Raw genomic sequence first — 12,913 nt, forward strand, 5'->3', positions numbered from 1 at the left:
ACTTAAACAAATCAACAAGCAACAAATAAATAATCCCATTTAAAAATGGGAAAAGACATTGAACAGACACTTCTCAAAAGAAGACTTATAACAAAAATCATTGCGGCCAATAAGCATACAAAAAAAAGATCAATGTAATCACTAATTATTAGGGAAATGCAAATCAAAGCCATAATGAGATACCATCTCACACCAGTCAGAATGGCTATTACTGAAAAAGTAAAAAAATGACAGATGCTGGTGAGGCTGTGGAGAAAAGAGAATGCTTATCTATACACTGCTGGTGGGAATGTAAATTAGTTTGGCCACAGTGGAAAGCCGTTTGGAGATTTCTCAAAGAACTCAACATAGAGCTACCATTTGACCCAGCAATTTCATTATTGGGTGTATACCCAAAGGAATAGAAATCGTTCTGCCATAAAGACACATGAATGTGTATGTTCATCATAGTGTAAAAAGTAAAGTAGAGGTTCCTCTTCAAATACTTTCCTCCCCATTTAATTACGAATAAATAGTAACTTCTCTTCGAAGCAAAATTTATTCAAAGACCTGTGCTAACATTCTTAAATATCTGCTAGCCATGACAAAGAAATCAATGTACTTTATGTTCTTAGCTCCCACAATTTAGCCTAAATATTTGCCCTGGCATGCTTATACTGGTCCAAGAAAACATTAGGTAATAGCCTGTTCCTCTTCCTTATTTGAAGGTGTTTTTTTACCTTTCTCAGCATTCCACAAGTTACTTCCTCTTTCCTTTGTTTTCCTCTGCCTTTGCCTCTTTAAAAAAGTTCTAAGTTGCTAGCCAATCAGGACAAATACAGAATGTGAGGTCCCGTTCCAGCCAATGGAAACCAGATACAACAGTAAGGTGGACACATCAGGTTATAAATGACCCTGTCTCCTTTGTTCGGTGTGCTCTCGTGGCAAAACTGCTGACAAGTGTACTCCTTTTGCAGGAAGTAAAAATGGCATTGCTGAGTAAGTTAAATTTATGTTCAAGTGCTATTTCTTTATGGCACTGGGGAACAAGCATTTCCAACAATAGTGCTATTCACAATAGCAAAGACATGGAATCAACCTAGATGTCTATCAACAGTGGACAGGCTAAAGAAAATGTGGTACATGTACATCACGGACTACTATGCAGCCATAAAAAGAATGAGATCATGTCCTTCGCAACAACATGAATGGAGCTGGAGGCCATTATCCTAAGCAACTTAACACAGGAACAGAAAACCAAATGCTGCATGTTCTCATAAGTGGAAGCTGAACATTGAATACACATGGACACAAATAAGGGAACAACAGACACCAGGGCCTACTTGAGGGTGGAGAGTGGGATTACCTGTTGGGTGTTATGCTGATTACTTGGGTGACAAAATTATCTGTATACCAAACCCTTGCAACATGCAATTTACCCATGTAACAAACCTGCACATGTATCCCTTGAACCTAAAAGTTGGAAAGTTTAAAAAAAGAAAAAAGGAATACAAGGAAATGAAGGATGCAGGATTCAGTATTATTATTACCTAATAAGTGGGGAAGGAAGGGAAAATTAGTTGTGAGAAGTGACCATACCATTGCATGTAAACTCACAGAGGCAAAGTAGATTAGTGGCCACTAACGGCAAAGGGGAGGGGGAACAAGGAATGACTGCTAATGGGTACAGGGTTTTTTGGGAGTGTGATGAAAATGTTCTGGAATTAAATAGTCGTGATGGCTGAACAACTTTATTCGTACATAAGCCCCACTTAATTGTGTACTTAGGAAGATGAATATTATGATACAAGAATTATATCTCAGGTTTTAAAAACAGGAATAATCTTATTATAAAACTACAGTAATTAATAAAGTGTGTTTTGATTTAAAGATAGGTAAACAAATCAATAGAAAATTATAGAGTCCAGGATTAGATCCACAGATAGATGGCCAACTGATTTTCAACAAAGGTAAAGAAAGGATAGTCTTTTCAACAAACAATTCTAGAAAAACTGGATATATGTATGCAAAAAAAAAAAAAAAAACCCTTTGACACATACTTTGAACCATATACAAAACTTAACTCAAAATGGATCATAGACCTCAATGTAAAACCTGAAATTATAAGAGTTCTAGAGGAAAACATACTAGAAAACCTTTATGACCTAGGGTTGGGCAAAGAATTCTTATAAACAGCACCAAAAAACATATTCCCTTTTATTTAAAAAGAAATTTTCAAAAAAGTAAGGATAAATTGGACTTCATCAAAATTAAGAAGTTCTCTTTAGGCCAGGCACGGTGGTTCACGCCTGTAATCCCAGCACTTTGGGAGGCCAAGGTGGGTTTATCACCTGAGGTCAGGAGTTCGAGACCAGCCTGACCAACATAGTGAAACCCCAACTCTACAAAAAAAAAAAAAAAAATTAGCTGGGCAGGGTGGCACATGCCTATAATCCTAGCTATTTGGGGGGATGAGAAAAGAAACTCCTATGAAACCAGGAGGTGGAGGTTGCAGTGAGCCGAGATCGTGCCATTGCACTCCAGCCTGGGCAACAAGAACGAAACTCCATCTCAAAAAATAAAAATTAAAATAAAAAAAATAGAACCTCTCTTTAAAAGACATTTAAGAGTATGAAAAGAGAAGTCATAGACTGGGAAAAAATGTTTGCAAATCACATTTCTAAAACAGGACTTTTATCCAGAATATAGGAAGACCTCTCAAAATTTTATGAAAACAGTAAAAATAACAATAATGGTAACAGTAATATAGCCTAATAATAAGTAAAGAGAGTGGTAGGAAACATTTGGAGATGCCAGACATATTTATGCCATAGATTGTGGTGATAATGTCACAAACATATACTTATTTCAAGTTACATGCATTAAATATGTACAGCTTTTTATATGTCAATCAGACCTCAAAAAAGTGCTTTAAAAAATAGTTCTGGGTGTTACCTCAAAAGAAAAATAAAACCTCTACTGGAAGTAAGCAAACAACCCAATAAAAAATGAGCAAAACCTGTCAGCAGACACTTTATCAAAGACAGTAAGAGGATGACAAATAAGCACATGAAAAGAAGTTAAACTTCATTAGTCAGTAGTGAAATTTTTTTGTTAGTTTGTTTGTTTTGAGACAGAGTCTCACTCTGTCACCCAGGCTGGAGTGCAACGGTGTGATCTTAGCTCACCACAACCTCCACCTCCCGGGTTCAAGTGATTCTCGTGCCTCAGCCTCCCGAGTAGCTGGGATTACAGGCATGTGCCACCACGCCCAGCTAATTTTTTTTTGTATTTTTTTGTAGAGACGGGGTTTATCCGTGTTGGCCAGGCTGGTTTCGAACTCCTGACCTCAAGTGATCTGCCCACCTCGGCCTCCCAAAATGTGGGGATTACAGACATGAGCCACCATGCCCCACTGTGAAATGTAAATTAAAACCACAATGAAATGCCACTACTAATGTTAGTATGTCTAAAATCAGAAAGACTAATCATGTCAGGTGTTGGTGATGAGGTGGAAGAGCTAACTCCTGTACACTGCTGCTGGGAATATAAAATGGTGCAACCACTTTACAAAATAGTTTGGTGGTTTTCTAAAAAGTTAAGTATATCCTACGATATAAACCAGTCATTCCACTGTTAGACACTTGCCCAAGAGCAATGAAATCATATGTATACCCAAAGACTTGTACACATATATTTACAGTAGCTTTGTTTGTAATGGCCACAACCAGAAACAATGCAAATACCAATCAACAGATGAATGGATAAACAAATAGTAATATATACCTACAGTGGAATACTACTCAGCAATAAAAAATATGCTATTGATAGACACAACATCATAGATGAATCTCAAAATAATTAAGCTGAGTGAAAGAATCCAACAAAAAGAGTACATGCCGTATGATTTTGTTTCTATAATATTCTAGAGAATGTAAACTATTTTATAAGCAGATCAGTGGTCACCTGGAGATGAAGGTAGGGAGGGAGGCAAAAAATGAATTACCAAGGGGTACAAAGGGCTTCCTTAAACTGGATTCTTCTTTCCAAAGCTGGGACTGACATTCCGCCAGGAGAGAATGTACAGAAATAATTTGAATGAATTAAAACCAAATCTGATAGCAGGAGACAGTTTTCTGATATAGATGTACAATGAGAGTTTAGGCTGGAAATTACTTTAAATGGGGTTTTTTCCGAGGGGGATGTCTTCAATCTCTGTGTAAATATCCACATGCTTATGCATTGTAAACCAAGTGTATATATCTATGTATGAATTTATCGAACTGATTTTTGCTTCAAGAGAAGCCACATCTTTAATTTTATAAGGTTCCCTCCACCTGTAACCCTATAAATGTTTGTAAACAGAAGGCTAAAATTAATAGTGATAGAATCAATTTGAGAATGTCTGCTGAGAAACCAAAAAGTTCATTTTTTTAAGTGCCTTGCTTAAAGAGGATAAAGATGATTCCACTTGTTTATTTTTGGAAAGAAGAATGCACTTTAACAAACAGAGCTGCATGTGCAAATCCATGAAACACACAGCCCTTCAGAAATCATACTTCCTGAAAGCTGTTCAAAGGCAGAGCCAAATGGGCTGTTGATCTCATTGCCTGTAGACTGAAGCTCAGATTCTGATCAGTTTTGAGAGGAGCAGGGCTACTTCAAAAGAGCAATGTGGGCTGGGCACATTACAGGCTACTGCTCATGCCTGTAATCCCAGCACTTTGGGAGGCAGAGGCAGGCGGATCAGGAGTTTGAGACCAGACTGGCCAACATGGTGAAACCCCATCTCTACTAAAAATGCAAAAAAAAAAAAAACAAATTAGCTGGGCATGGTGGCAGGCACCTGTAATCCCGGCTACTCGGGAGGCTGAGGTAGGAGAATTGCATGAACCAGGGAGGCAAAAGTTGCAGTGAGCCAAGATCACACCACTGCACTCCTGCCTGGGTGACAGAGTGAGATTCCATTTCAAATAAAAAAAAAAAAAAAGCAATGTGAAAATGTGAATACAGCCATAAGCTTCAGATGAATCTGCAAAACTGGTGGGTCCTGTATTTCACCATTAACTAGCAAAACCAGCAGAAAAACTCATAGAGAAAAAAGTTTAAGAATCCTTCCTGCTGGTGTGCTCTCCTCACAATAGACTTTTGCAAATGGAGTTTTACAGTCAATATATTAAAAACGATATAACAAAGTAGGCAGAAAAGTGAATGAGAAGCAAACGGGTGCACAAGGAAACTTTTGACGGTCTGGGTATGCTCATTATCTTGAATGTGGTGATGATTCCATGGGTGTAAGCATATGTCAAAACTAACAGATTATGCTCTTCATTATCTGCAGTTTATTGTATGCCAGGCATACCTCCATAAAGCTGGTAAATATTGGCCTGTGTTCATAATTGGAAGCTGGATGATGGTTATATGGGAGTTCATTATCCTATTCTGTATGCTTTGTTTAACATTTTTTCAGTTAAAAAGAAAAAAAAATCCATAATTGTGATGGTCTCAAAATATGTTTACAAATTTGGGGATATGCCTCCCTTGCACAGGTGAAGTCTTATTCCCTTCTGCCCTTGAGTGTGGGCTGTACTTAGTGATGGCTGCTAATGAATAGGAAAGAGTGGAAGTGATGGTGTGTAATTCAAAGATGAGCTCATAAAAGGCAGTGTAGCTTCCTCCTTGCTCTGTCCTTCTTGAATTACTCACTTTGAAAGAAGCCAACTACCACGTCGTGAGGACACTCAAACAGCCCATATAGTAAGGAACTGCAGTCTCAGCTAACAGCCCATGCAGAATGGAGTCCTTCTGGCAATAGTCATGGGCATGAACTTAGAAATGAATTCTCCAGCACAGTCAAGCCTTCAGATTACAGTGCAGCCCCTACTGACATCTTGACTGCAATCCCATGAGAGATCCCAAGTCAGAATCACCCAGCTAAGCCATTCCAGAATTCTTAATCCTGAGGAACTGTGAGATAATAAATATTTGTTGTTTTAAGCCACTGTATTTTGGCATAATTTGTTAGGCAGCAATAGATAGCTTATATGCTAACATAAAAATTATTTAGGCAGAAAGATCATACATATAAAACATGCTGGGACATTTTAACAAAGTCAAAAGTTCCATTCAAGTACCAGCCTCTACAGCAGTATATCCTGGCTTCTCCAGCCCTTATTGCTGTCCCCTTGTATAAGCCACTGCAGACCTTGCTGTCTGGCCTGTGCAGTTTGTCTACACTGCCCTGGACTGTGGCAAGGCACAATCTTGTCTCTTCCGAGCCAGTCTTATAACCAAGACCAACCTTGTGTCTCAAAAGAGGCTTGAAGATTCCAAAGGCCATCCCATGCTTCCCTCATGACACACAACACAGGGCAAAATTATGGACTTCAGTAACTTTTTTCCCAATTTTTTTTTATTGTGGTAAAATACATATACATAAAATTACTATCTTATCCATTGTTAAGTGTACAGGTTAGTGATATTAAAGATGTTCATAATGTTGTTTAATCATCACCAATATCCACCCCATAACTTTTCCATAAAACAGAAACCCTGTACCCATTAAATGAAACTGCATCCCCCACTTCCACCAATCCCTGGAAGCCACCCATCTACTTTCTATCTCTACGATTTTGATGACTCTAAGTACCTCATATTAGTGAGATCATACATATTTGGGTTTTTTTGGTGAGAAAATAAATACTTTTTGATAGATAGAAGTCAAGGAATCCAAATAGTACCATTCTCCACCTCATTCAAATTAGGGAAAGATTAGAAGTTTCTCTTGAGAGTGCTATCTTACTCCAGAGAATGATAGACTCAAAAATAAACAAGCGTCAGAGGTAAGAGTCATTATCTCTGTTTTGCAAATGAGGAAACTGAGCCTCAGAGATGTGAAATAACATTCCCAGGTTCACATACCTAGAAGTCAGTAGTGTCAACATTAGATGTCAGGTCTATCTTGAGAGGGTACCTCTATGTTCAAGAGGAGTCCATGCCAGGGCCCAGCCTCTATCCACTGTAGAGGGAGATGGAAACCATCATGTTACGAAATAGTGGGCACATTACCCCAAGGATAACCTTTCAGATTCCCTGAGCCTTTTCCCCTGTCAACCGCCAGCACCTTCCTCTGTGTTACCTTCCCAGACTCCTCTGGCTCACCATGCCCTCCCCTCCTGAGCTTAACACAGCACTGCTGCTACCCAGCACTGCTTTCTGAATTTATCACCCATTTCTGGTGTAAGCAGACTGTGTGTATCTAGCTCACCTATGCATAGGGCAGGAAATGCATCTCAAAGCCTTCTCACACAGTGTCTGGTGCTTGCCATGTCCGTGATTATTTGCTAAATTGCAGAGAATTGTGATCCCATAGCAGCTACTAGTGGGCCTCTCAGATGCTAGGACTTGGGCAGCTGATTTCAGGTGAGCTGAGGCATCACAGCCCAGATCCTGTGGCACCTGTCAGGCACCTCTAAGGTGGCTCCCAGGCCCAGACCATCCAACCAGGCTGCCCTCAGGGGGTCAGCTCCACCTGGTCCAGGCCTCTGTGGGAATGGGGTTTCTGAACATACTGCAAGGACCACAAAGCTTTATACTCTAGCTACAGAAGAAGCAGAAGGTCCTCCTCCTACCTACTTCCTATCCACCCAGGCCTGCAAAGCCTAGTGCCCTGGGGGAGTCAGAGTAGGAGGGCTGGCAAGAACTGGGGCTTCAGGAGGAGGGAGGGAGCAGCCCTCTCTACTTCTGTCCTCAAGGGTGCAGAAGCTTCCTTGGCATAGCCAGGCCAGAGGGCCAGAGCTGCCCACAGTTCCTCCTCCCAAATCAGGAAACTCTCTACAAGAATCACTGCTCTTCTAGGTCACACCATGACCTCGTGGCCCAGGAGACAGACTGGGAAGTAGCTGCGGGCAGAAGGATGATTCATCATCACCATCATCACCACCATCACTACCATCATGATCATCATCCTCACCACCATTACCATATCACCATCATCACCACCACCACCTTCTAGGCATAAGGAACTGAAAAAACAAATGGCTGAAAGACACAGTACCTATTTTCAGAAACATACAATTTAGCCAGGGAGTGTATTAGTCCATTTTCATACTGCTGTAAAGAACTACCTGAGACTGGGAAGTTTATAAAGAAAAGAGGTTTAATTGACTCACGGTTCCACATGGCTTAGGAGGCCTCAGGAAACTTACAATCATGGCAGAAGGCCAAGTGGAAGCAAGGCACGTCTTACATGGTGGCAGAAGGCAGGGTGGATGGGGACTGCCAAGCACTTTTAAACCATCAGATCTTGTGAGGACTCACAACCACAAGATCAGCATGGGGGAAATCTACCCCCATGATACAATCACCTCCCACCAGGTCCTTCCCTTAATAGTTGGCAATTATAATTTGAGATAAGATTTGTTGGGGACACAGAGCCCAGCTGTATCAGGGAGGTAGCTACAATGTTACAAAATTTTCATTTTAGTATAGATTTTTAAGACAATGGCTTGGGGTTATGAGTTCAGATCACAGCTGTGCCCAAAGGGCCCCAGGTGTTCAGAGCAGGAGTGCTGACTGTGAGCCCCACGGTCAGGGGCTGACCCAAGGATATGAGTGCGGGAGCCCAAGGGTCAGGCAGAGTCCAATCCCAACTACCTTGAAGGCTAGTGAGGCACTGTGACCTTGGACAAGTGACTGAACAGTTCTGGGCCTCGGTTTCCTTGCCTCTAAAACTACCACAATAATAATAATACCCATTTCATGACATCGTTGTGAGGATTGAGATTGTGTGTATAACAGGCATGTGTACAGCAATATGTGCAATCCATGTTTCCACACATGCCTGGGTGCAGTGAGTGCTTGTAGAGGGGGGCTGCTGCTGCTATTTATAGGAGAGCTGGCCCTCAGTCTTGATGGATGGAAAGACACGCCCCAAGGGTAACAGCCTGAGCAAAGGTGCAGAGGCAAGACTGGGCAAAACTTATTTAGCAAAAAACAAAGAATTTTATCCTGTTCCACGTGGGTAGAAGGTCAGCAGAGGTTAGGGAACTAGCCAGGGTCTCCCAGAGACTCCGAGGCAGAAGGAACCTAGGCCCTCTGTTTTATGGCTATGTCCTTTGCCCTGTTCCACACTGCCCCATGTGGGGTTCAGTCTTTTCTTAGAAAGAATGATGAAGTGGAAACAGGTTGCAGGAGGGTGGGACCGAGCTTTGGTCTGGCTGTACCAGTGGCTCGACTCCCCTCTGCTGTATGAGTTCCTGAGGCTGTGGAGTGTGTGGTGGTGGTGGGTTGGCGGGAGACAGCAAGAAAGATTTCAGAGAACATGAGGTTCAGCTGGGGAACATGGAACAACTAGGGAAGATGAGGTAGCCATCCAAGAAGAGATCTGCAGGCTGCTGAGGAAATGGCTGTCAGTGCTAGAGGTGCACACATATGCGCTTATACTACATGTAAGTCTCCACCCCCACAGACACGGGTCCAAAGAGGAGCACAAGAGGGAGGGTCACGTGCACAGAGGTGCCACAGACCTCACAGGCTCACACAGGCTGAAATAGACACAGTCAGCACGCAGGTGCACAGACACACCCAAGCTGGAGGTCTTGGGTAGGTAGGAGATTTCCTGGGCTGCTTTTTGAGATGTATGTTTGTTCAACGCACAAAGGTGCCTGGCTTAGCCAGGTGGGGTGAATGGAGGATAAAGTTCACCCCCACCTCTATTTCCTAAGCTTTGAATCTTAATTTGGGGCTGTGCCTGCTAGGAGGAAAAACTCTTTTTCTCTGTGCAAAAGCATCATTTGCTTATCAAGCCATTCAGTCACAGATCTGCATCTACCCAATGGTACCTGTTTCTAATTTGCACAGATGCCCAATGGGCCAGTGATGGCCCTGCATCTGCCCTGTTCACACTGAATTCCCAGCAGTTAGCACCATGTCTGGTAGGTATTCAAGAAATATTTGCTGAATGAATTAAAGGTATATCTAGAGGGTAGACCCAAATGCATACACAGAGTTACCCACAACACACACACACTGGGACCCTCATGAAATCATGAGGACAGAGGGGACCTGGGGAAGGGTGTGGGATGAGGAGGAGAAGTGCAGGCAGAGGGGAGCTGAGTGCCGAAGCTGAGCAGATCCTGAGTATTCAGAGAAACAGGGGAAGGTGCTCAAGCAGGGAGGACACAGGAGCAACAGGAGGAAAGGCATAGAGGCCCCAAAGTCCAGGAGGGGCTCCAGGAAACATCCTTTGTATACACACTACACTCTGCAATCAACTTTTCATAGCTCATTTTACGTTTGACAGAATAAAGGGCAGAGGAGAAATGACAAGCCCCAAGTCACACAGCCAGGAAGTGGCAGCCTCTCCTGCCTGTGCCCAGTGAGAATGTACAACTGTGCTGGGGACACCTGTGTGTGTCAGGCTGCAGAGAACCTTGAATACCAGGCTAAGACTTTCGCATTGGGGAATGATTTTGAAACCTTTGCGGACATCCTACCCTCACTTCAAAAAACAATCACCATGCTTCCAGATGCTTAGAGACTAAGATGCCTCATTTCCATTTAACAGACAATAAATCCTGGTCTGCTTTATAAAAAACAGATGTTTCAACATACACAGACAGAGAGATGCACATGAGACATGAAGTGGGACACACAGACACACAGCAGACACACACAGATGCCCAGAGAGCTGTATGGTTCAACAGAGCCTCCCCTGTAATCACACAGAGACCTCCACTTGCACCCTATAGCACATACCAGTGTGCAGATATAGAGGCCCACAGACCAACCCACACACAGCATGGCAAGGGGCCCTTTCCTTCGAGGTTGGGGTGGGTTGTCTGTCCTTCTACCTCATGCTTTGGCACAGCACGTGTCCATGAGAAGCCTAGACCAGTGGTCAGCAAGCCAGGCCCTTGGCCCTGAGCACTCCCTTAGGTGAGTCAGAGCCCTTCTCCGCTACGTGGTGTTCTTCAAGCAATCCCTGGGGCTGAATTTCAAGTCTTTTTTCTTTGCCAAGTCCTTCTCGCATTTTGGTATTATCTGAGCCTCTGAGCTCAGAGGTGTTCACCCTGGGAGGCAGATCTCATTATCTCCATTGGCAGAGGATGAAGACAGGCCCTGGCCAACCAAGGTCAAGTGACAAGCTAGAAGGCCTTCTCTCTCAAAGGCAGGACATTTCTCCCAGCTCTCTGCTCTCCTTTCTCCCCATACCCCTTTCTCCCTAAGACTTGCAGAAATACCACAAAGACATGGGGGCTAAGTCTATGGTGGGTGGAGAATTTGCAGACAAAGGAGCCAGACACAGAGGCCACCAAGGGAGCTGCGAAGAGCAGATGAGGCAGCTCAGGTACCCTCTCTGCACCCTTCCTCCCTTTCTACTCTTTCCTTGCCAGAGAATGAACCCTAGAAGCCCTAGACTGGCATGCTTAGGATTGGGAGGGGCACTATGGAGACCAGCCCCTATCAGGTCTGAGCATTCTGGGGTACAAAATCCTATTGGCACCCATGCACATCAGTTTGCGTAAGGCCAGGAGTGAGCTTGGTGTTGGCTATGACACTGCAGGTGAGACTGAAGTTAGATATAAAGGACTTTCTGTCTCAGAAACTGAGATGCAATACTCCGTGGATCCAAGAAGAGGAGGCAGCAGCCATGATTCTGAAATGTACTAGGAGAGACCAGCTCAGAGGGTGGGACCTGTGGGTGTCATCCACTTCTCTGGGTCTCAAAACCTTTTGGTAGAAATAGTTACAAGTAGCATTTGCACAGCACATCCTTGTTTCCAAACTGCTATCAGCTATAGTTCATTCTTTTTTTCTTTGAGATAGAGGTCTTGCTCTGTTGCCCAGTCTAGAGTGCAGTGGTGCCATCACAGCTCACTCTAACCTTGAGCCCCTAGGCCCAAGTGATCCTCCTGCCTCAGCCTCCCAACTAGCTGGGACCACAGTCATGCAACACCACATTCAGCTAATTTTTTAAATTTTTTGTAGAGATAGGGTCTCGCTATGTTGCCCAGGCTGGTCTTGAACTCCTGGACTCAAGCCATCCTCCTGCCTTAGCCTCTCAAAGTGCTGGGATTACGGGTGTGAGCCACTGTGCCCAGCCTAAAGTTTCTTTTTATCTATTACCGTATTCATCTGGGAGGAAGACTGGTACAGTACGCAAGAGCAGTAGCTTGCAGTGGCTCCCTAGGGTTAAACACTAACTCCATGGTGTGCTGTTTGAACTGAGGCAAGTCTTTTAATTCCTCTGAGCCTATTTTCTCATTTGTAGAATGGGGATAAACAATAGTCCCCATTCCCTTACTTGGGGATTAAAAGGAAGTTGGTAGCCTAGTACCTGGCACCCAAAGAGAGTTCCGTGTATGTTAGCTATTTGTGTTATTTAATTAATAGATTGATGCCTTGCCTCCATCTACAGAAGAATAAAGTTGGCTGCAAAATGGGCTTTAATCCTCCTAGCATCCCTGGGGGTGACCATCACCTCCACAGCGTATAGCTAAGGAACCTGAGCCTTGGAAAGATCCAGTGCCTTGTCCCAATCACACAGGGCAAACCCAGAACCCCTGCCCAGCCTCTGACTTCAAGTCCTGAGCTCTTTCCCTGGACTTTTATAAATGCTACTGTCTTGTCATGCAGTCCCTGGTGCAGCCCTGGCGTAGGGATACCTGGAAGAAAAGTGGGAGGAGGTCAGGACCCCTTAGCTTCAGGAGGACTGGGTACCATGTGGCTGTCTCTATACTTAAGTGGCATAGTATGTGATGTCTTGTCTGAAGAAGATCTTTTTTAAATTTTAAACCTTAATACTGGTTTAGGTATACATATATATATATATGTATACCTAAACCAGTATTTTTTATATATATATATATATGTGTGTATATAAATATAAATCAGATAGTGATTGAAAAGGGAGAGGGTTGAGTAGAAAGGG

The sequence above is a fragment of the Hylobates moloch genome, unplaced genomic scaffold, assembly GCF_009828535.3.
Source record: "Hylobates moloch isolate HMO894 unplaced genomic scaffold, HMol_V3 SCAFFOLD_15, whole genome shotgun sequence".
NCBI classification, from domain to species: Eukaryota; Metazoa; Chordata; class Mammalia; order Primates; family Hylobatidae; genus Hylobates; species Hylobates moloch.